Source organism: Lonchura striata, chromosome 2, assembly GCF_050655825.1.
Source record: "Lonchura striata isolate lonStrDom1 chromosome 2, ASM5065582v1, whole genome shotgun sequence".
In the NCBI taxonomy this organism is placed as follows: domain Eukaryota; kingdom Metazoa; phylum Chordata; class Aves; order Passeriformes; family Estrildidae; genus Lonchura; species Lonchura striata.
In genome coordinates this window covers 139,881,451-139,904,854 of record NC_140704.1, presented here as the reverse complement: position 1 = coordinate 139,904,854, position 23,404 = coordinate 139,881,451, and the positions used below count along the sequence as shown (strand labels likewise).

Here is a 23,404-nt window from a genome sequence, read left to right as displayed (position 1 = left end):
ATATATATGACAATAAATTAGAAATGACACATCAATTTATAGGACTGTCAACTAACTATTAATCATGAAAGGAGATTAAAAAGATCAGGATTTTGTGACTTTTTTGAAAAACATCTGTATTGTTCATAAATTCTACCTTTTTTTTTTTTTTGAGGATTAGAAAAGCGTGAAACAGAATAAGTATTCTTCTGTACAGTATTAAAAAGTGCATTATTATTATTTTTATCTACTTTCTGTGAACCGCAAGGTTTTATCTGCTATTCAGTGAACCACAAGGGAAATGGAAATTTAGACAATTATTCTAAAACCCTGTAAATTAAGAGTCTTTTGTTTCATGTAGTTTTGTTTCTTTGTTTCTTGTTCTTCCAAATAATATTACAATTTTTTTTAAATTTTGTACTACACAAATTTTCTTTCTTAGCTCAATAAGTTTTATTTCAGACATGAACAACGTTGATGAAAATGAAACGTATTCATCTCAATCACCATGTCTTCCAGTAACCTTCCAATGGCACTATTTAGAAGAAAAAACAAGAAAAAACAGGCTCATTTGCAAGCACCTTGCACATCCAATCCAAATGGGTTTTTTAATATTTAAAAACATTTATTTTCTTTTTCCTAAATGAAAAAAAGAGTCTTTTAAATGTTGGAATGAGAGTGAGAAAAATCTCACTTCATATATAAGACCCAAACTCCAGCCTTGCTCTTCAAGACATTATTTTCTCATGCATTGTTCAACCTACAAATAAAATACTCCTTTTTGAAAGTAGGACAGTGATGAGGGATCATCATTGAAGACAATGGAAAAAAATAAAATAGTATCTTTAAGTCATGAAATTATTTATTGCTTTATGTAGTTTTATATATTATGGTTTAGTATTTTATGTTTTCATTCTAAATGAAGACTGACAGCTTTCAAGATTTCACTTCTAAACTATATGTGTGACTTTCTGTATTTCTTTTGTTGTAGCCAGGCAAAGAAAAACCCCAAACTTAGGTTTTCTTTTCATCAAGATATGTTTGAATTATTTTCTTCTAGCTATTTTCTAAGTTTTTCGCCAATAGTTTACAATGTTCCAACACATTTCAATAGCTAACTGTGATTAGATAGGTGATAGGAAGCTTCATTTTACTATTTATTTCATCACATTAGGTAGAAAATTATTATCAACATTAAAATTATCTGCCCACCCCCAAAACAGGATCATTTGTTTAGGTCCCTATTTTCTCAGTTAACAGTGCTATCTCTCCAGCCCACTGGCTAATGCTGTACTGTAACTCTCCATCTCTCTTTCCTGAGTCCATATACTGTTGAAAAGAAAAATTACCTTCTCTGCATACTTGATTGATTTGATTTTTTTTGTTATGTTCTATTTTAAAACTTTGTAAACTATGCTGATGTTCTAGTAAATAGAGCATAGATGGGTTTTGTCAATAGTTCACTGGTCTGTGGTGATATTAGTCTTCCACAGAAAGTAGACATCACAAAAAGTTTACCTAGGACTCCTTAATAATGCCTCTTTCAGAAACTGGGGTGGGGGGGTTTGTTGAATAAGGAGAAAGTATCCCATATCAAATGCAAACTCACTTGGCTTCCTATTATTATTTTCCAGGTCTACTTCCAAAAATATAAAAACCCAATTTACTTTAAAATCAGGAATCACTCTTGGTTTTAAATCAGGAATCAGTTAAAGTATTGGTGACTCAAAAGTCATAATTTGCTTCCAGAAACTTAGACTCTGAATAAGCCTTCAGTCATGAAATTTGATTCATGTGTATGTGGTAGGCATTATTAGTTTAAGCAAATGGATGAATATAGCACACATATGGCTTTTACAATCACTCCTCTGTGTTATGCCATAGTTGAAAGCAACTATGGCATAGTTGAAGCAAGTGCAGAACATGGCTTATCTTTTTACAGATATTTATGACAAACAATAGTAAGTTCTGCAACCTTGTGGTATTTTTCCCATTTGTTCATATTCTTTTAATTTTGTGCATATAATGACCATTTTTAAAATTCTGCTATTTCATAGTTAAAGATTAAATATCAATCTTTATAAATTTTTATTTTTGAAAGACCATATTTTGATGTTGAAAGCTGGATAAATGCAGAAATAATTCCTTTGCACCAAAGGATAAGGTAATATACATTTAGAAATGCCCAGATAAGCTGAATAAACATTACGTTTCCAGAATGCTTCAAACCTGTCTGTTGTTCTTATGCGATAATAGCTTGATCTGCTAATTTCCTAATATATACTTCCATAGAAAGTGGCCTTTTAACATAAAACATATTTATTAATAAAGAAGGGTCCTTCACTGTTTTTCTTCTAAAAGACCTGGGTTAATTTACTTTGTGCATCTATATTTTTGCTATCCTAAGGTTCTCATCTGTAAAGATCTTTGAGGCATGCCTTGATTTTCATGACATATTTCTTCATTTTCTGATGCTGGTCCAAAGCTCTCCACTGTATAAATAAAAACTAATGATAAAACCTATTCTCAGAAAAAGTAGCACACTCTCAGAGAAATTAAAATTAAAAGCCAAACAATGTGTCCTTAGTGAGCTCAGCTCCATCCAAAATCCTAATTTAACATGGAATTATTCTAAATCTGTAACACTGTTGCAGAGTTTGGGATAATAGAGTAAGGAAAATGCATGTAAAATTCAGTTCCTGGGTTAGTTTAAAAAATATTTGTCACACAGGTTTCCAGCTGTTTTCTTGCTCCAAACTGTCTGGTTCTGGCCTCTACTAAGAAAAGTTGAGAACCTCTCTAGGGTTCAGCTAATCTATACATAATCAGACCTGTGATGCATAAACAAAAGCTGTGCTTTGCATAGATATAAATTGTCATTTGACAGGAAATTTATTCTGGGTGAAATGCTTTGCATTTTGCAACTGCAGATATGCCAAATCTTTTAAGTGTAAAGCTCTAAGGCAGAAAATGACCTTATGAGGCTTTCTATTCAGAGCTGTATGACATCCTGAATGAGTTCAGGAACATGCAGATGGCAGCTGCAAAAAGACATCTGATTGTAAAGCTCTTCAAGATTACCATGAAGAACAAATATACAGTCCATTTATTTCAAAAAGTTTAAGAGCATTTTCAATTTATTGGAATGCCTTTTTTATTGTGCCTCAAATAGCAGTGCTATTCCAAGTAAAATATCCTGTCAGGATGCAGAGTAAAATGCTGAAGTAATATGTACTGACATTCTAACTTCAATGTGTAAAGAAAATATGTGAGAATCATAGTAGTGAACATTGTTATTTCACAGCTACCACTGATTTGCTGTGATGGTAGTAATGGCTTTCCCTAGAAATTGCTGATTGTTGTTAACTGCTGTCTCCTTGCACAAGCAAGTGAGAAAAGGTTGAAGTCATCCAGGAAAAGAGGAATATGTACTTTGTAAAACTACTGGTGTAAGATTCCTGAGGCATATTTTTAAATATAAAATTTTATTATTAATTTCTTCTTAGTCTACAATACAAACTACTTTTTCAATTCAATGCAGGATTTTGTATAAAATTTTTGTGCATTTTCTAGCATGTATTTGAAGTGGAAGGATTGTTAATCTTTGGTTATTTTAAAGTAAGTATGAAAGAATTTTCATAGCAAATGATTTTTAAAACTGTTATCATGACTTTTTATTCTGGAAACCTCATGTTAAATGTATTTTACTGCATGCATAAGCCAATCAACCTATGGGTCAAACTGTAAATGTAAACTCAATAAATTTTCTTATTAGTGAGCTTTAAAATTCAAGAAATGAAGAATTAGAGGGCTATAAGAATGTTTTTCTGTTTTGTAATGGAGTCTACTAACAATAACTATTCTTAGTTTATTTTTATTAATGATGTTTTGTTTTGATTTGGGTTTTTTTGTTGCTGTTGTTTGTTTTGTTTTGTTTTGGCATTGCAATGTTATAAGGCTTTCTTGGAGATAACAGTTAATAAAAGAAATATTCTTTCTTGTCTTTAAATTTTTTGGAAAAGGGGTATAAACATGGCTTAAACCAAAGATATAAAAGGAAATTACCCTCTTCCTCTAAACACCAATATAGAGATCACATAGGAAAAAATGGTTAAAAAATATGTGAGGTGAGGAGCAAAAAAGGAACTTCAGGCAAGTCAACAATTTACTGCCATTGTGTAAAAAATGCAAAAGTGAAGCAGAATTAGAAATGAAGACAATTCCTTTAGAAGATTTTGCATCACAAAATCATTACTTTTCCTTAAGTTTACTTAAATGCTTAGAACAGCAGCTTTTTGAAGAGACAATCTCAGGAAACAGAAAAATATAAAGACTGCTTTTTAGGTGAAATGAATATGCTACCAATTTCCCATTTCTAACATTGTGGATAGAAAAGTTTTAAGTAATACATATACTGTGTGTGGGCATTTTAATGTCTATGTCTACTTATAAAAATCTCAAAAAAATGAACTGATGATTTAAAAAAAAATAAATTGGTTATGTTCTTTAGATAGTATGTGTGTATTGATAATTCTAATAAAAATTATAATGCCTTCACATATAGAAAAAATACTAAACAGAACAATAAGAAATTCAGAAAAACAGGTGAAGGGTCCATATTAGCCTGAGCAAAAATGTATATGTAATTATATTATGTCATCATACACCATATCAATTTCTGGATATAAATAGTTTTGAAGTTCTCTGTTCTTGTATCCCTACTGTACTACCATTTATTTTGACTTGTGAATTGACAAATCCAAAATGCATAACTGGTTTTGCTCATATAATAACTCAATTAGAAAGGGAGAAATAGAGTTGTTAGGTTTTCTTTGTATTATGAAACCCCTCAGTGTAGGTTCAATCTGAAAAGATGTAACTGGATGTTTTTACTTCTCTGACCATTTAATGAGATAACATTGCATGGTTTCATAATGAAACCATGTACTTTCAGATTTTTCATTACATTTGTGGCTTTTAGAATACCTTTTATTTAATTTGTTATTTCTTATGCCACTCAGCATAAGGAATGAGCCTCTCTGAAGGAGACTCTGAAGTGTTCCCTTTTTAAAAATTATTTATTTTTTTCCACTGCTGCTTGCTGCATTTTCGCAATTTATTTGGCATTGATTCATGAATGAGCTTTTAAAAATCCTAGAACCATGGATTTAGATGCTTTTAAAACTGCAGTTTTAGCAAAGGAGGCAATGGGCCATATCTAAATAAAACACTTGGGGCCTTTTCTCTGAAATCTATCATCTAGGATCCATTTCAGTTCATGCAGAGTCAGACCTGTCAGAAGGATATTGAAATCTAACAGCTCACTGATCAGCAACAGAAAAACAAGGAAAACAGATTTAATTTTTCAGTCTCACTCTCAGAGGGACATCCATGCCTACAAAGATTACAACTCATTGACACAGGTGGAGAATTTTCCTTGAAGCAGAAACTTTTTTTAGGAAAACACAGAAACACAGGAGCAGGAAGAGGACAGGTTTTTGATATTACCTTGTGAAGATCTTGGATGTGGACAGAGCTGTGCATCTAACCACCCATGCTGCAGGATCATGCTTCTCATTCTTCTTCATTCCCTCTCCTGGGCTAATTCTGTCCTGAGTGTTGGATATTCAGCTCTAAAAGAGACTACAGTGCCATAGCAAGGCAGAAGTTGTGATAAGGATAGTAAGATGTGATTTATACAGCCAGGATGAAATCTAGTTACACTGAGCCTGATTTGACCCCACCTATATTAGGAAAAAAAAATTGATAAGAATGAATGTGCAAAGACAGAGTTGGAAATGGAGTCACTAACACCTACACTGTGTATGTTTTAAGATTATTGCTTTAGATCAGCTCTGGTTTGATCCTGTAGACTGGATGTTCATCAGTATTTCATAGTGAAAGATTTTATTAAGAGTCATTCTAAAGAAATAAACCCCCCTTGTAGGTCCTCTGCTCAAGGCCCCTTACCAGCACAGTGTCAATCCATTGGATTCACTCCAGCTTCTTAACACTCTTCTGGAAATGGACGCAATTATCCCACATGTAACCTTATTAGCACAGGGGAGAGATCAAAAACCACTTTGCTGAATTTCTCCTAATGGAAGTCCAGTTTGTGGTTTGAAATGTGAACTCCAGTACAGCATCCAGTTTTGTTCTTGAAAGGCTTCATAAGTTTTATGCTTGCTCAATCAACTTTATCAAGGTGTCTCAGAACCGCAGATCATTCTTTCATTGTGTGAGTTAGTTATTTTGCTTTATTGTTTCTGCAAATTTCCTATAGCTGCTCTCTGTCATTGTTCACATTTTTCACACTGAGGAAAATAATGGACCAGATGGATTCCAGTGTCCCCTTGATGCTATTATCACCAACAGGACACCAGCTCATTCACTCACACCCTTTGAGTTTAGCAATACAACCATTTTTATCACCCAGTATTCTGTTCAAAACATTAGCTCCCAACTAAGAATGCAAGTAAGAGTTGGTGTCACAAGATCTACCTGCATCCAGGAGTGTCACAGTCACCACTCTCCTGTCATCCATAAAAACAGCAATTCCTTTACAGAAGGCAAGAAGACTGAATAAGCATGATCCTTGAAAAATTCATATGACTGCTCCTGATTTCTGTCCTATTTTTTTATGTCAAAACAAACAGATTGATTCCATTACTCCGAGAGGTGAGGTTTACTGGTCACAATTTCCCTTCTTGCTCTTTTGAAGGAAATCTACATTGCATTAACTTTGTTCTGCTTGTCATGAACCCCTTCCAGAAATTCAAGGTTTTCCACCAAGAAAATGTTTTGCTGCAATTCTCTCTGTTTTCATTAAAACTCATCCAGCTTTTTCTCTTCATAGCAAATTCCCAGGTATTCTGATTAGGTGAAATTAGCTGATGTTTGCTCTTCTAAAACCTTTTCTAGCATTTCAACACTCGTATATAAAAATCTACAGAGTCTTCTTTTTTTACTAGCTTCCAACTAGAAGTTGGGAGGTTGCCAAGCAGAAGGGAAGTGGAAGCTGTACTTTCTGTAATGCAGTCAACAGTCCTTAATCAGGCACAGAACCCTGAGGGCTCCGAGGTAATTCATTCCACTCAGCTAAATGGAAAATTATTAAAATAACATTGCATACTTTTATAATGTCTTCTCTCCAGGGTTCTCAAAGTGCTTTGTAATAATTAATTAATTAACTAAGCCTTGTAACATGACTTTGGCATAAAATACTACTGTACTCCAATCTACAAATGAATCTGCTCATAATGAATATGTATGTCAGCTCAAGAAAGGTGGTGTGCCTGTAAGCTCACCTATTCTTTCAGTTAATGTCTAAGAAAAATGAGATTAATTGCTTTTTGTGATGACAGCATTTCTTTATTACCCGGAGAGTAGAGGCAAAGCTTCAGCAAATCCCTTATATCCAGAAAGAAATATTTTGCTAAATATCCATTAATTAAAAGTGTAACCCCATATTGTAGCAGGACACTTCAATAAATTCAATGGTAAAGGATACAAAACAAAGGAAAATGAAGTGATGCTGGGATATTTTTTAAAGTATTATCTATAGTTATGATGTAAATTTTCAAGGGGAAATAAATTTCTTTTTTTTTTTTAATGAAAGCAGCAGGAAGAATAAGCAGATGACTCTGCTCAATTAGGAACTGGAACATACAGATTCTAGGAACTATTCTTCTGGGCAGGAACAAAATCCTGAGACACGGTCCTCCATATTGGCCATAATAGGTTGGCTTTTTTGCAGTAACTATTTCAGTTCTGACTGCTGTAATAAAAAGAGTATTTGAAATACAATTTCCTGTGATATATGCACAAAACTCATAGATATGAAAAATCAGGAAAACCAAATGCTGGCTATGAAACTAGGCCCATCCCCTTGATGCAAGAGTTAGTCTATAAAATACAAAATTTGCCTTTTAATAAAAGTATTATATATATATCTATAAAATCCACATTTAGCATTTAGTTCCAAGATTTCATAAATTGATTTTTCCAGCACATATCTTCTCTAATGACATGGGGTAGTGTAAGGTCTAGACCTACAGAAGAATCAGATAAAGGATAAATATAAATGAAGTTTTTTAATGCAAAAAAATTTAGTTGCAGAATAGTTAATTCTACTAAATGAATGTCAAACACACAAACAAAATCAGAGAAGACACCTTATTATCAAATTAATGTAGCAATAAATCTAGTATTACCATATAGATCAATTTAATTTTCATTATGCAAGCCATGACCTTAAGTCGAGATAAACCTACTCAGAGTTTGATATTTTACTCTGTTTCAAATTTTATGTTTTAGAGAAGAACCTTACTCATACTAATTAGTATTAGTGTTACTAATAATACTAATACTAATTAGTTTTAATACTAATTTACCAATGTTTCTTTTAAGCATAGAGGACAGGGACAATGAATATTCAAATTCTTAATATTCCTTTTATATTCAGTCTGTCATCTGCACATTCAACTCACTCTACTTGCATGAAAATATTTTCAAAAATATTGTTCAGAACTCTTTACATAACTATACTGTTTTAAATGCTTTTATGAACAATATCTGCACACAATATTGTACTGATTCCAAACTAACAGGAATTATCCATAGAATAATACTTAATCTGACAATTAACTAGCTAATCCATATACAGAATAGCTATTTAAAAAATAAATTACCAAATATTGAAAGGCAACTGAAAGCTAAAGTGTGTTTCTATTGAAGTGAAAGAAAGTAAAAGCAGCTGCACAATGGAAAAATCAGTAAATCAGTTTCCTTGTTTAAAAATATAGTGTGAGTTTTAGTATTTTATTTTGTGTTCTGCTTTCCAGCCTTTCATGCTATTTCTTACTCATTTTGCTGTTGTTAAGTCTTAGAGTGGTTTTTTTGCAGAATGACTACGTTGTCCAACTATTTTTTTGTATTTCCCAGTATACATTGAATTTTAGCCTCCTATTTGCAGACTTTTTACATTTCAGATTTGTGAACTATTCCAAGTTGTCTTTCAAAGACTGCTGGTTTTAGCAAGCAGAGCTTTTCATGTGGCCCTTATCTGGATTATTGCTGACAACTTAATATCTGTATTTTTCTAGCCTGAATGAGCTCTCATTACTGGTATTTTTCTACAGCTGCACATTTTTTTTCTACTTAAGAGAGTTGCAATGTCATATATTAAGTGCATGGATAGTATTAATGTTGTCTACAAGCAAATGTCAGAAAATTGTCATTTAATGGATAAGATTAAAGTAATAACATTTTCCAAAGGTTTTAATAATTCAATTTTTTATATATGTTGTTTAAGTATGAATTTTAAAGAAAAAATGGATACATACATAAATATTTAGGAAATAATTAATTTATTAACATAAAACAGACTTAAATTTTTATAGTTACTCTTGAAGGAAAATTTGTGCCACAGGAGTATCAATTATTTTCACAGCTTTCCATTGTGATAAAATGGTAATCTGTATTGGTATTTTTTTTTTTCTGGAATAAAGAAATTGCAAATAGAAGCAAAGCTGTGGATAATATAGGAATTGAATTAGTGAAAAATTGTAGTGTATGAAGTACAAAATATATTCTCTAGTGACAATTCCACCACCTTGAAAACCACTAAGAACTTGTTCCAACCCTCAGTTAGGAACAATTATGGGAGGTAATAGAGAATACATTAAGAAAAGTCGTGCTTAATGTAAAAAAAGAAACAATTAAAATCCGGCAGTTTGTTTTAAGTGACTAGCAGGAGGTAAATAAGAGGAGAGGAGAGCTGATCATGCAAGAAAAAGGACATAATTAACTAATAAGTAAAGGTTTTGTGGACTGACTTTCACATCCTTGATTTTAGCTAGAATAAATTGCTTCATGCATCTCACCACCTGTCATAGGTGGGAACAATTAATACAATTCACCCCTATTGTAACTGCAAAGGAGTATGTGTGGGAACTTGAGAAGGGGGAAAGCAGCATGGTCTGGGAATAGTTTTTGAAACAGGCTATCAACATGTTACCAGAAAACACAGACGACTGCATTCAAAGTTCAAAAAGTTTGTTATGTTTTTCTGCTGTAACAATAGGAGAAGTGAGACTGGCTACAGTGAGACCAAAGATGTCTCTAGAACAGTATGATATCTACAAGTGTGGATGAGAACACATATTTGAGGAAAAACCTAAACACAAGCGGGATAATTTTCCAAATACTCTCACACCTTGGATTTGTGCTGCAGGGACATACTTAATCACACATTACTTCTGTAGTAAGTCATAAGACATTTTTTCTTTTTCTGGTAGCTTACTATACTGCCTTAAGTTTTTATCATACATCACAGCCAGTGTGGGGAAATCCCATTTTTTATGATGGGAGAATATATATTGCATGGTGTGTGCTCCACAGACATCAATGGCAGGAAAGTTCTTCATGTGCAGCTTGGTAAATATCATACCTGGGCATCAAGTTGTGAGGGAAACTGAAGGAAACCAAACCTGTCAGAACACTTCTGAGGTCACAATTTACAGATGCAGAAATATGTTTGGAGGAATTTCAGTGCTCAAAATAAGAGGATACACCAATACACCAATAGTGTCTAAGTGCAGCAGAATATACCACCTGCATCCTAGGATTGTACAAACCAGACCATAAAGCTGCATTTGTAGATGTGTTACAGATGGATAATCTCATGTCAAGGGACAAAATTCTGTGCCCATATTAATGTATCACAGCAAAAAAAAAAATTTAAAAAACCAACAAAACAACAGTTCTATCTTCATATACACAAAAAAACTAAGATTCTAAGTTGAGTTCTTTATCCAAAATCCCATCCACTTTTAAAATGAACTTGTATCAATTATTTTACAAGGTGAGTATTTAATCACTGAATTTTTGATTGATTCAACTTCTGTGTGAATACTGACTTCATCAACAAAAATGGGAACTGGGATTAAAGAATATCCAAATATTCCATAGGAAACTTCTAGCAAGGATAGAGCAGAAGCTAGAAAAAATATGTATAGTAAGTCAGGAGCACTTAAATATACAGGGGAACTTTTATATATTGCTGACTCTGTAACAATGAGGGTGTGATGGAACACTTTTTATGAGAGTGATGAGTATCAGAGCACAATCATCCCACAAAAACATTGCAATTTAAACAGTGTTTTGTCTGCATAGTTTTCTTTAGTCTAAGGTGGAGATTCCTGTAAAAATTCAGAAAGAAGTGAGAAGACAAGGAGGAAGAAGCCCCAAAATTTACCATTTTCAGTGAAAGCTTCTGACAGAGTGCATTAAAAATTATTTGGGAAGATTTGATTTCAAGGCATTAAGGAAATGCATTTTGAAACCTCACAAATTAGTATAACATTCCGTTGTTTTCTGGCTAGATCTAATGACAAAGACACTTCAAAAACTGAAGCATATAGGAACTATAGATGAAAATAGAAAATGCATTCATACCTAATAATTCCATATGAACCAGACCAGTTTTCTGTCAGAGTGGTAAGAGACTGAATGTATGTGGTTAACAGAAGCTAATCAAGTGAAAACAAAATCTTGCAAAAGGCTGTTCATACCTTTCCTTAGTTAATTTGGTATTTTCTTAATGAAAATATTAGAGAGTAGGAAGAGCATTGAGTGTGTCTAATTTAAAAAAAACCATACCAAATACCAAAAGACAATCCCAGGAGACCAGTACTACCAGATTAATTTATTTACTACAGCCTGTGATCCATTTTACTATCTCTTATTCTTTTTGGCCAGATTCTGATATCAGAGATTGGCTGTTGTTTTGTTATGTGCTGGTTTTTTATTACAAACTGTTTTACTTTTAATCTTGTCTACTTCTGAAGCCTGTTTTTGAAACTCTGTCAGACTTTACCTCATTTTTCATCTTCCACTGTCTCTCCTCAGACTTTGCTTCACCAACTTTTCTTTCTCTAAAAAGAGAAAGTTGTGATATTGCATGTATTGTGTTACTACATATGTGATATTGGTTGGTTATTTTTTAACTGCACGCTCTCTCCTGCCGAAGGTCAAATTTTCAGCAGGTTTCACTTGTCACACAGTCAGAAAATAGTAAGTAGGTGGCATTTCATAGGTATAAAGCCCCAGCATTAATCTTTTAAAACGTAGCTTTTGAAAAAGGTCCTTAAAGGGACAGGAGTCATAAAAAGGTAATAGCATTGAAGACACTCCTCTCATTTCACGGGTTTTTCAAAAGACCAGTTTGTTATGCTTGGAAGCAATTAAGTTTAAAAATAGTATGATGTTCTTTTGGCCTATTCTAATTCATGGCAACTAATATTCAAAGTACACATGTCCTGAATTTATATATATATACAGAATTGGTCTCCCAAAAACTCCTGGTAACCAAGATCTTTTTAACAGGAAATGCTGATAGATTTCTTTTATTTTGATAAAAAAGTTTTAAGAACAATACGAAATGTTTTTTCCAACCAAAGTTGAAATGAAAGGCACCAAAGATGTGTTCAGATTTTCTCTTATGCTAATATTTTGTTTCAACTCCAGATAAACATAGTTTCCATATAATGCAGCTGAAGTGTTTATTAGTCTTCTGCAAGAGCAATTTCCTTTCTGATATATTCTTTCACAGATTGCAGTATTAAAGATGGAAGATGAATAGAGAAGAGAGAATCAAGATCACATCTTGATTAATAAAGTACTGGAACTGTCTTCCCAGGGAAGTGGTAGAATCACCATCTCTGGATATGTTTAAAAAAAGACTGGACATGGCACTTGATGCTATAGTCTAGGACTTGTTGATCTTAGAGGTCTCTTCCAACCTCATTATTCTGTGATTCTGTGATTTTTAACTGATAGAAAGTGATAACATATTTTTTAAAAAATAGGAATATATGCAATATTTTCACAGCTATTCTAAGCAGTAAGAGCTATATGAAGATGCTGTAAATTCTATTCACAGTAACAGATTCTCAATAGCAGATTTGAAAACATAAAGCTCTAGACAACTCCTTCTGGGTAAGACAAAGAAAGAGAAACTATATTTGGCCCAAATTAAGACAGTAGTTCATGTATGACACTAGATTCAAATCAGCAGTAGGCTAAAGCTTCATCATTTAAGCTTTTATGCCTGTTTACACCAAACATAGATCCTTCTTCTGACAGACTCACAAAAAGGTCAAAGCATGGATCTGGAGAAATGGCCTCCAATGAATGCTTTCAAAAGTTATATTATGTTAGAAGAACAAGAATCAAACTCTCTAAATTAAAAATAAACAAAATAAAACTTAATGTTTCATAGAAAAATAATTATCAACAACACTTCCTAAGAGCATTTTTAACACATAAAAGAATAACAGATACTTGCATGGTTGCTGTACTAATCATATTTTAGTGCAAATAAAAAGACTCCTTCAGATAATACTATCAGAGTTCACAGAATATGTGTATTGTGTTTTATATAATTTTCAAAGACAGACAATTGATACAGGTATGGTGTTTAATTTTTTCATCATTCACAATGGGTTAGCTAAGGGCCATGCAATCCACTATCAAATAATCCATTTTGATTCTTGCATGTATAGGATACCCCAAATTGTGTTTATATTTAACTACATATATTAAGAATTAGCCAGATTATCCAAATATCAAAATTCCTGACGGACAATATCTCTCTCCTTTACTTTCCCTTTCAGCCTCCAAGTATGGTGCAAGGAACATTTCAGGGTGCATTTACAATATGCAAAGTGCAAGCAAGCAGCATGTCATCTCACAGGACTTGTTGGTGAAATTAGTACTGTCTGGTACAACCCACTATTGAAAACAATGGACTCAAAGGAATTAAAGATTATTTGACATCTGCAACAAAATATTTTTCAGGGAAGTTGTTTCTTAATTAGGACTATCAAAGCTTACTCCCTACAGGATTCTTCTACATTACTGCTGTTGTAAGTCTATTAAGACACTTCCATACAATTCTCAATTTGGTTCCCTCTCTCAGTCTTTAATTGGCATCTCTCTCTTTCTAATTCCTTGAGTAATGCCAGTTACTGCTCCTCTTTCCTAATTACTGAGTGAGAGAGTAACAATTTTATGCCTGTTTCCAAACTATGCATGCATTAACTGCCCTGCTATGAGCTGAAAAGCGTAAGAGGAAGAAGCTTCAGTATTGCCTTGCAAAAAACAGTAATTTCCAAAAAGCTCACAAGACCTTCATATTTCATGTGTTTGCTCCTGCTAATGAACACTTCACAGACAAATGAATAGAGACAGCAACTCCATGAGCTTTTTTCCTGAGGAACCAAGTCCTAGATAGACTTCTTGGCATCAGCCAAGACCTTATCTCCTAGCTTCAACATTTATTCTGGCTTCTAGCCTTAAGTTTTAGTCTGATTTTAATAAGGGTTATATTTTTAATGATCATAATTTTATTCCAAATTTTAATTATATTCAGAACAGAGCCAGGTCCACAATATTCCATAACAATCCATGGATTCTGCTGTGTTTTATATGCCACCAGAGAAGTTAATCTTAAGGTAAGCCAAAACAAAAACAAAAACAAAAACAAAACCAAAAAACAAAACAAAAAAAACTATAGTGTCCATATATATGTTTGTACATACATTTTCTGCAGATATTTATAGATTTCCAGTCTTGATTCTGCCACAAAAGAAGAAATTATGGCTTGATCTCTCCTATACCCATTATACCCATCAATTTTCTCTGCTAGCAATTATTTCACTCTAATCAGTACTTAGACCAAATTCATCATAACATACATTTGCAGAATCAGATATCCAGACTGAGTCATAGATATTAGTGCTTACATACAGAAATATGACTGCTAGATTCTAGGGGTTTTTCCTCTTTTTTTAGATAAGCAATCATTTCTGTCTCCCCTATAATGGGCTCAGTGTTCAGCTGTCCCTCTGCAGCCAGCAGCATGGAATCGTGCTGTTCTACTGCACAGCTCCAAGACAACAAGGTGGCAAGTGATTAGCATCAGTCAGATAAGGCTGTGAGCAAAAGATTGCCTTGCTTGTGCACTCTGATTCCTGTCTCTGCTTGATACTCGGTTTCATTTTTCCCCAACCCTACTATGTCCTCAAGCCCTCATCTCAAGGAAGAGGTCTTGTTTCTACCAGAGGCTTATGGTCCTGAAATCTGTTCTCTCATTTTCTCTTTGAATGCTTCCAAGATAAGAGGTCACATTACCAGAACACTCAGTCTGAGTCAGAGCAAGCAGCATATTTTCTTAGTCTCTTATTATTTTAAAAGTATTTTCCTAAGTTCCAGGCTATGATACAGTCAGCCGATATGAGAATAAGAGTGAAGCTTGTAGGTGTAACACATTGCATAGATCTAGAAGTATTTCTGATTTGAAATTAGGGAGGGAAAAATGATTACAGGAGAGGCACTTTTTAAACAGAAAAAAAAAAAAAATTATCAACATGATATTATAGACTGTGAGGGAACTATGCTGCCCTGGATGAGTGGGAAGCCAAAATGAGTGGTTTTTTTCCCTGTATTTTTGTTGATGTCTAGTATTTTGCTATCCTTCTTAAAAGTTTTCCTTTTTCACCTTTTGATCATCAACTGAGTATTTTTATGTTTGGTGGTATTAGGTTTTTGGGCTTTTTTTAGTTGGTTGGTTTGTTGGTTGGTGATTTTTTTGTTGTTGTTCATTTATTTTGGAGGGTTTTTTTTGCCAAAGAAAACATTTTTTCATTTCTAAGCAGGGATTTTCATGTTCCTTTAAGAGAGATACCTTTCAAAGAGAAAATGCAGGAAATAATGGCTTATAGGTGTAAGTGATATCATTTACAACAAAAATACACTAAAGCTAACATTTAATAACTTCTGCATTTAAAAATCAGTGAACTAAGGAATTACAAAAAATATTAAAGCCATTCTAAATATCAGTGGACATCTAGAAGGAAGTAAAAAGGTTTTCATTGATCCAACATTCAGAAATGTTTATAGGTTCAACTCATAACAGAAAAACTGAAATCTGATTTTGAGCAACAGTGAGCAAAAAAATGACAGGAAAAAGAAAAAAGGTTTCATAAGGTCAATTTTTAAATAAGATAAAGTTTTCCATTATTTTATTCCAAATAAATCCATTGTTCCCTTTAGACATAAATTTAAAATTTATCTCTTTAAAAAAATACAACAATCATAGTTGATTAAATCAAGAAATCAAATATTATAAAAGTCAAGCACTCATGCATTGGGGGGTGGTATTATCATTTGCCAGAAGGCTATTAGGAGTTTTTTAATTTAATTAATTATGTCCAACAGAATCACATTTTAGCAGTTATGTTGCTTTGCATACAGAGAGAATTGCAGTATGTTCTCTTTTTTTTTTCAAGTTTTCTTTTGCAGATAATGATTTCTTTTAGATTAGTTTAGATCTAGCATATTTGGTTTACAATTACTTATACACATAATTTTCATAGTGAAAAATCTTTGAAAGAATGCAAATATGAATATGAATTAAAGCAGAAGTCTTTTTATAATTTTTATATTTTGCAAATAAATTCAGCAGAAGCCTGGATGGTGATATCTTTCTAAAGATTTCCTTAAGAGCAAGAGCAATGTAGCTAATATAGTTTATTACATATCCCCTTGAAACAAAGAATTTCTTCAAAGAATTTCTATTCCAATTTTCTTTTTCCTTCTGTTAATTATATATATTAACTAGATAATGCAATGTCTTGTCTGTAAAGACAAATTTTTCAAACTACAGACATTAATATGCTCTGAGACAAAATCCATGAAGGAGAATCTGAATTTTATATTGCCCTAAGATTTCTTTCCCCTTTTCTACAATGAATATTTGCAGAATGGAATTAAGTTCCTGAAAGTGAAAAGTTCAATAAAATCTCATTGAGAGTATACAGTGTGTGAGTTTTCCTATTTGCTTAAGTAGGAAATCTTGTGCTGCAAGTAGATAGCTTAACTTTTTTTCTTTTTCTCCAGGGGGAAGATGGTAGGAAGAAAGAAGCAAGTTCTGCAGAGATTTCATCCCATAGTTAAAATTTGTCATGATCAATATATTCTATTAACATTTCCTGTTATACCATACTTTGGGACTGAATGAAAATTATTTACTGGTAGCACTAAGAAAAGATTTTGGTTTTTGCTTCTTTGGTGGGTGGAAAGGTTGATGTCCTATGCAGAACACAAAGAAAATCAGTGTATAAGCACAAGCCCTGAGTACTTTCCTTGGAAATTCTCTGGACATTGCAGGAAATACTGTTTTGTAAAACAGCATTCAACTCGCTTCCTTTCCATTACCATATTTGATACTGCTGATATGGCTAAAATTGCTCAGTGGTTTTTCAGCCATAGTGACCAGCAGCTTTCAGAAGTTCAGATTCCAGCAACCCATCCACTCAGTAATGAACATGTTTATATGTGTCACAGGCTGACACCCACTCAGATCCACCCCTGAGAGAAAAGGAATCCTTAGCTGCATCCACCCAAAAGACCACTAATTGCCTTTCGATATAGACAAAATAAGGGAGGTTGATCTGGGACTACATGACCAATGAAGCCATTGGCTACTGGTGCCACCCAAGAGAGTTAGAAAGTGACAAATAACGAAAATGTTAGCACCTTAGTGGGAGCACATCCATGTGTGTCCATCACAGAGGAAGGCTGAGTCCCAGCAGGCACTGCTAGGCCACCAGCCAGGGCTGGGACTCAAACAAACGCTGCATCAAAGGGAGCATTCTGCACCCCAGTGCTGGCCACAGCCAGAGCAGGACAGCAGGGGCCTGAGCTGGTGGTCAAGTGTATTTTCAGGGCAAATTCTGTTTAACATCATTCTAGTTTAACATTTGCAAGACCCTCAATATTAAAGTCTTTGCTACTATAAACCTTGCAGTGAAATGCAATATTTGTGAGAAAAGACTGCTCTCAAATGCATAATAGGAATGACTGAAAAAGAGTCCGGCTTGACTGTTTTCAGAATAACTTCTTGGTACATCAGGGACCTATGTTTTTGTGCTTAGTAAAGTGTTTAGACTATGGGATGGAAGTCATTAAATAACTCTGGTGCATCTATAAGAAATCTGCTAGTAATGGAAATTTCTTGAGTTTTATGTACCTGATGTTTTCAGGACAATCAGGGGATCAGACCCAGCCAGTATGGGTTTAGGAAAAGCAGGTCCTGCTTACCCAAAATTATTTTCTTTTCAAACCAACCTCTTATGATTTCCTCTTATGACCCAGTGATTCTTTTAGTGGATGAGGGAAAGATTTTAGTCCACCTGGACTTCAGTAAAGCCTTTGGTGTGGGAGGGGGCTTGGGAGATAGTCCCCCTGAGTTGCCATGGGAGGCAAACAACATGTAACTTCCCGCCTCCCCTGTTGTCAATCTTTAGTGGTACCTTCCCCTCGTTCCTGTCCATCATTATGTAAGCCATCCCCCAGTTCTGGAAAGTTCTTCGTTCTCTGTACCCACATTGGTTCCTTCCCTGTAACCACTCCTTCCCCTTGTCCCCACTGGTTGTAGCTCCATCACTCACCCTCTACTCCGCCCCTGAACCCTTCCCTCATAGGATGTTTCCTACCCTGACCCTCCTTCCCTGTTGCAGGTATATTCCTCACCCCACCCTCAGCTCGGGGCTCGCAGTGCGAGCTCCCTTCCAGAGAGGTTGTCTGCTGTTGCTCCCCGATCTGTCTTTTCCTACAATAAACCCTCTTGGAAACAACGCCGCCTGAGTGTCATCCCGCCGTCACGAGGAAGCTTTTTTAGTGCTACCCAGCTCCTGAAGACCTGACCCTGTGGCGTGCCCGGTGGTCACAGGACCCAGGTGCCTCACTTTGGTACTTCTCCCACAGCACCCTCCTGGAAAAACCAGCAGCCCATTGCTTGAGCAGATGCACTCTTTGCTGGGAGGGCTGGGCCCAGAGAGTGGTGGCAAGTGGTGACACATCCAGTTGGTAGCTGGTCACTACTGGGGTCCCCAAGGCTCAGTATTGGAGCCAGTGCTGTTTAATAACTTTATCAGTGATTTGGATGAGGGAATGGAGTACATCCTCACTAAGTTTTCAGAAGACACTGAGATGGACAGGAGCATTGATCTGCTGAGTAGGAAGGCTCTGTAGGTCTCAGATTCAGTCAAAGAGAGAAACAGAAAGTTAGGCTACCTAACATTTAGTTCTACATCCTGAACGTTTTCTATGAAGCTTGTGTATTTATAGGTACTATACTGTACCCTGATAATGAAAGATGGAAATTTATCTTTCTTTGTTCATGGGCCTTTTATTCAGTGGTTCAAAATATCACAGGTGCAAAAGAAAAAAAATAGTCTACTTGATCACAACAGCACCAAATTGTTCTAAGTTCAAAAAAATACTCATATCGGTGCAATAAATAAATTACATGTATCAATTATCTATGACAGTGGAAAAAATTGTAGAAATTATTATTACATTGAAAGGGGAAAATATTGCTTTGGAATAAGAATTCAAGGACTCTCATTCTCATAATATAAATTATGAAATATATTTTTAAAAAATCTGACATACACATTTTTATTATCTAGACTCCATATAATCTGTCCTAAAGATTCAAAGGCCAACATTCTGCCTGAAAGTAGTCTTTAGGTATAAGAGAATTTTACATTAAATTATTGAAGCTGAAATGTTTTCTGAATCCAGTGCCAGCTTTGTAGTAATGAGCTGAAGAATTTTTGCCACAAAGAAAATAGCATATAATATTTTCATCTTCCTCAACTCCACTTCCCAGATTCCAAGATGCCTAAGAAACTTTGTTTACAATTTTATGCTAACAAAAGTTCATCTGAATATACATTTCAATTAAATTCTACGTCTATTTATATAAAAGGCTATTGACATTCTTGGAAAAAAACCTATAGTATCTACAAGGTGATAAAGAAGATTCTCCTTTTCATTTGGATTATTTTGCTACTCATTACAAGAGAGAGCTGACGTCAGTCTTAGTTTGTTTCTAAGACAAACTATGAAGGTTACTTACATATGACATTCCAGACACTATTTAATCCCATTGCAAAAAAAAAATATATTTCTGGCACAGTACTGTGCAATCTTCTGCCCTTTGACAAAATGTTAGCACTAGGAAGAGCTGATTTTTAAAAATCATGTCTTTAGTCTTTTAGCCATGGCAGGAATTCTTGTTTATTTTGACATTTTTTTTAAAGGAAGAACATGCAAGGAGTATTAAGAACAGCTAGTTTTGAGGTGGATTGTAGTCATTTTGTTCACAACCTTGTTTGTCACTTCTGCACAACATAATTTTGCCTTGAGCAGATGGTCATGTGAAACTACAAGGAGCTTTTTTATTCAGCCAGTACAAGGAGTGGACAGAAACTTCACACTTTTGTCGGTTAAAAACTAGATGAAAGTCCTGGCAGCTTTTTCAAAGCTCTGTTTTGATCATGCTGTACTTCTAAGAGTAGATGTATAACAGACTCAGATGTTGTCTTGGATTGAAGTAGGTAGTACTGAGAGATTTGGGAAAAAGACTAATGCAGAGATGTACTAGACAGTAAAGACAGTAGTTAAGGACAGGATAGTCTCCTGTAAAGGACATCATGTTATACCAGAACTGATGTTTTTCAGAGCTGACAAATGGGAAGAGATAAATCCACTAAAACCCTCTAAGAGCTATGCTCGATATGTCTCAAATGCAGACAGAAGTATTAAAAAAATGAGGAAAGTCTGTGAGGACAAAGTATCAAACAAGAAGGTGTGATGAATCAAGCTATGAATGAGTGTGTGAACATGAAATTGAATTAAAAGACCTACCCAGGTAGGAATCATTACCTACAGTCTACTAGGATACCTAAATATAATAAACAAGACAAAAACTAGAAAGCTCAAATAAATGCAAAAGTAAATAGAAATATAAGAACTCTTTTTGAGATTTCTAACAATGATTTTTTTTTTATTTGGTCAGTAATAAAACTAAAGATTTTACATTTTAAACTGGAGGGTTAGTTTAACTTCTACTTCTACCTCTTAGGAGAAATTTGCCATCCCCAAAAATCTAATTTAAATTTCATAAAATGAGCAAAGATAAGAGATTAAACTCAATGTATTTTTTCAAATAAAGTTTTTCATTAAATATAATATTTTTCTTGACTATAATATGTAACCTCTTTTCTATTTTATTTCTGAGCAGTTTTAATAAAAGCAAATGAATATATTAATAATGTGAGTATATACTAGAGCAAATTTTTCAAAAGAGAGGCAATAACTTTGCAGCTTGGTGACCAGAGCACTGAAATTATATCTGCTATAATACTGTTTTATACCAAATGGAGAAAATTAAACAGCAGAAACAGACTACTCCAGAGTCCAGTAGCTCAGAGGCTGCAGTTAAGATCTTGACTTTTACAATTGTTATGATATCTTTGTTAATATGGAAAAAGATATGCATGTTATATAATACCTCTCGGAGCTTCTAGAACTACTTAGGAAGGAGGCTCTCCCTCAATGACTTCACAAGGAGTCACAAAATCTTTTTGTGAAACCATAAAAAAAAAAAATCCACAAATTTACCTATTTATCATTTTTTACCTTCATGAGGTCTTGGCTACAAAGTACCACACCTGAAATGTTTCTAACAGCAATGCAACAGCATGAGGAACAAACAAGAGGAGCTTGAAGTTTTGGCCCCATCCCAGAGATTTGATATCACTGGCAAAATTGAAACCTGGTGGGATAAATCCAGTGTCTGGAGTGCCCACATGGGTGGTTACAGCTGATCACTGTGTCTCCTTTTTTCTCATCATCCTGAGCTTTTAATTTATCTACTCCACCTAACACTTCTACACTTGATTTTTGAGGCAGCTGTCTTCACTTGTTTGTTCAGTCTGTTGGGAAGGATGCCCCGTTTGACTGGGTCAGGATGAGTCCAGTCTCTCACAAGAAGGTTTTGATCCTTTGAGAGAGCCTCATGGTTGTAGAACCTGAAGCCCTACTCAAACACCAGCTATGCAAACTATTGTTGAGCCATAAAGTCTACTGAGACCTCCTAATGCCCCTTCTCCTCACTGGCAGGAGTCAAATATTATGTGTATGATGTTAAACACTGTCCACAGAGCTCTTTACAAATATTTTGGCAATTCCCAGGTCACCCCAGTCCATATTATTGGTGCCTATGTGGAATAACTATAGAACCACTAGGCTGGATGAGGCATTGGTCGCCTCTCAGGGAGGTCATGAATGCAAGCCCCCAGCAAGATGCAAACCTCTCCAGGAGACAAGCCTGGTCAGCAGGTGAGGGCCCCTGCCCCCTGCATAGTGGTTCTCCTGCCACCACCACACACCACTTTCTTTTTGTGGGCCAGAGTGGCTCAGACTCAGCCACCAGGGATGCTGTTTGATAATATTCCCAGTTCCTCATCAGCTACAAGGGAGATGAGCTGATTCTGCAGCTGCAAGTCATCAGAAAAAATCATGGAACAATCCTGCCAAGATTCAGCTGTTAATCAAACTCACATAGAATTGTTCTGCAGAGAATAATTGGGGTCCTTTTGTAAATGGGAGGAGGGAAAAAGAATGAGAGAGATGTTAGCAGCTGATCTGGCTTGGGGTTTGGGCTTTTTTTTTTTTTTTTTTTTAGGACAGATTGAAACTGAAGTACACAGACAAATCTGTCAGTGCATAAAATGAGGGAAAAGGCTAAAAACAATACATAGATATTTAGATAGATAAAGGTACATAGAGATTTATTTCATGTTAATGATCCATTTGCAGATCATGCCTTGATACATATTAAATTGAGAAAAAAATACTACAAAGCCTTGCAGTTACCTTGTTGGTTGCAGCCAGAACAAAGCAGGGACACTTTGTTCTCTGTGATACTGTATTCTATGAACTCCAAGTACTATATACCCATGGTGCTTATAGAACACAATTATGTCTGTCTTATATCTGTTATAAAATTCTAAAATTCACATGAAATAGCAGAAGCTTCAACTATCTAAATACTTGAGATACACTTCAGAAAATGAAAAGGAGACAAAAAAAAATCTGTGAAAAGAGGAGGATTTCATTGCCTTCATGACAATGAAAAGAATTATTTAATTTGTTATATTTTTTCACAGTTTTTTTTTTTTTTAATCTATACTGGTGGCAACCTTAAATGCAACTTTAGGGACTTCCAACCAAGGGGATAAAAGCAATACAATAACCAATATATTCTGGTTTACCACTTGCTTAGATGCAATTAGATTAGAATAGATGTATTCTGGTTTACCACTTGCAATCCTAATGCTAGTGAATAAATAGAGAGGTATGGGAAATTTTAATAAGTAGGGTATTTCAATCTGTTCCTTTTGCCCTATACCTATTCCACCTGGTGTCAAAAATAAAGTGTGAAGAATCTGATACTTCTTTCTGCAAGACGGGGTAAACTACTGGGTTTGGTAAGATGCTTGCAATT

General features: G+C 34.5%; 1 long non-coding RNA gene across 1 annotated transcript in view; it reads right to left on the bottom strand.

The window, feature by feature from the left end:
- LOC146768451 (uncharacterized) overlaps positions 1–8,321 on the bottom strand; it is a 29,153-nt gene extending 20,832 nt beyond the window's left edge. Inside the window, exon 1 of the long non-coding RNA XR_014953029.1 lies at positions 5,488–8,321. This is a non-coding gene — a long non-coding RNA (uncharacterized LOC146768451). The remainder of the gene's footprint in view (positions 1–5,487) is intronic.
- Between the last annotated feature and the right edge of the window lie 15,083 nt (positions 8,322–23,404).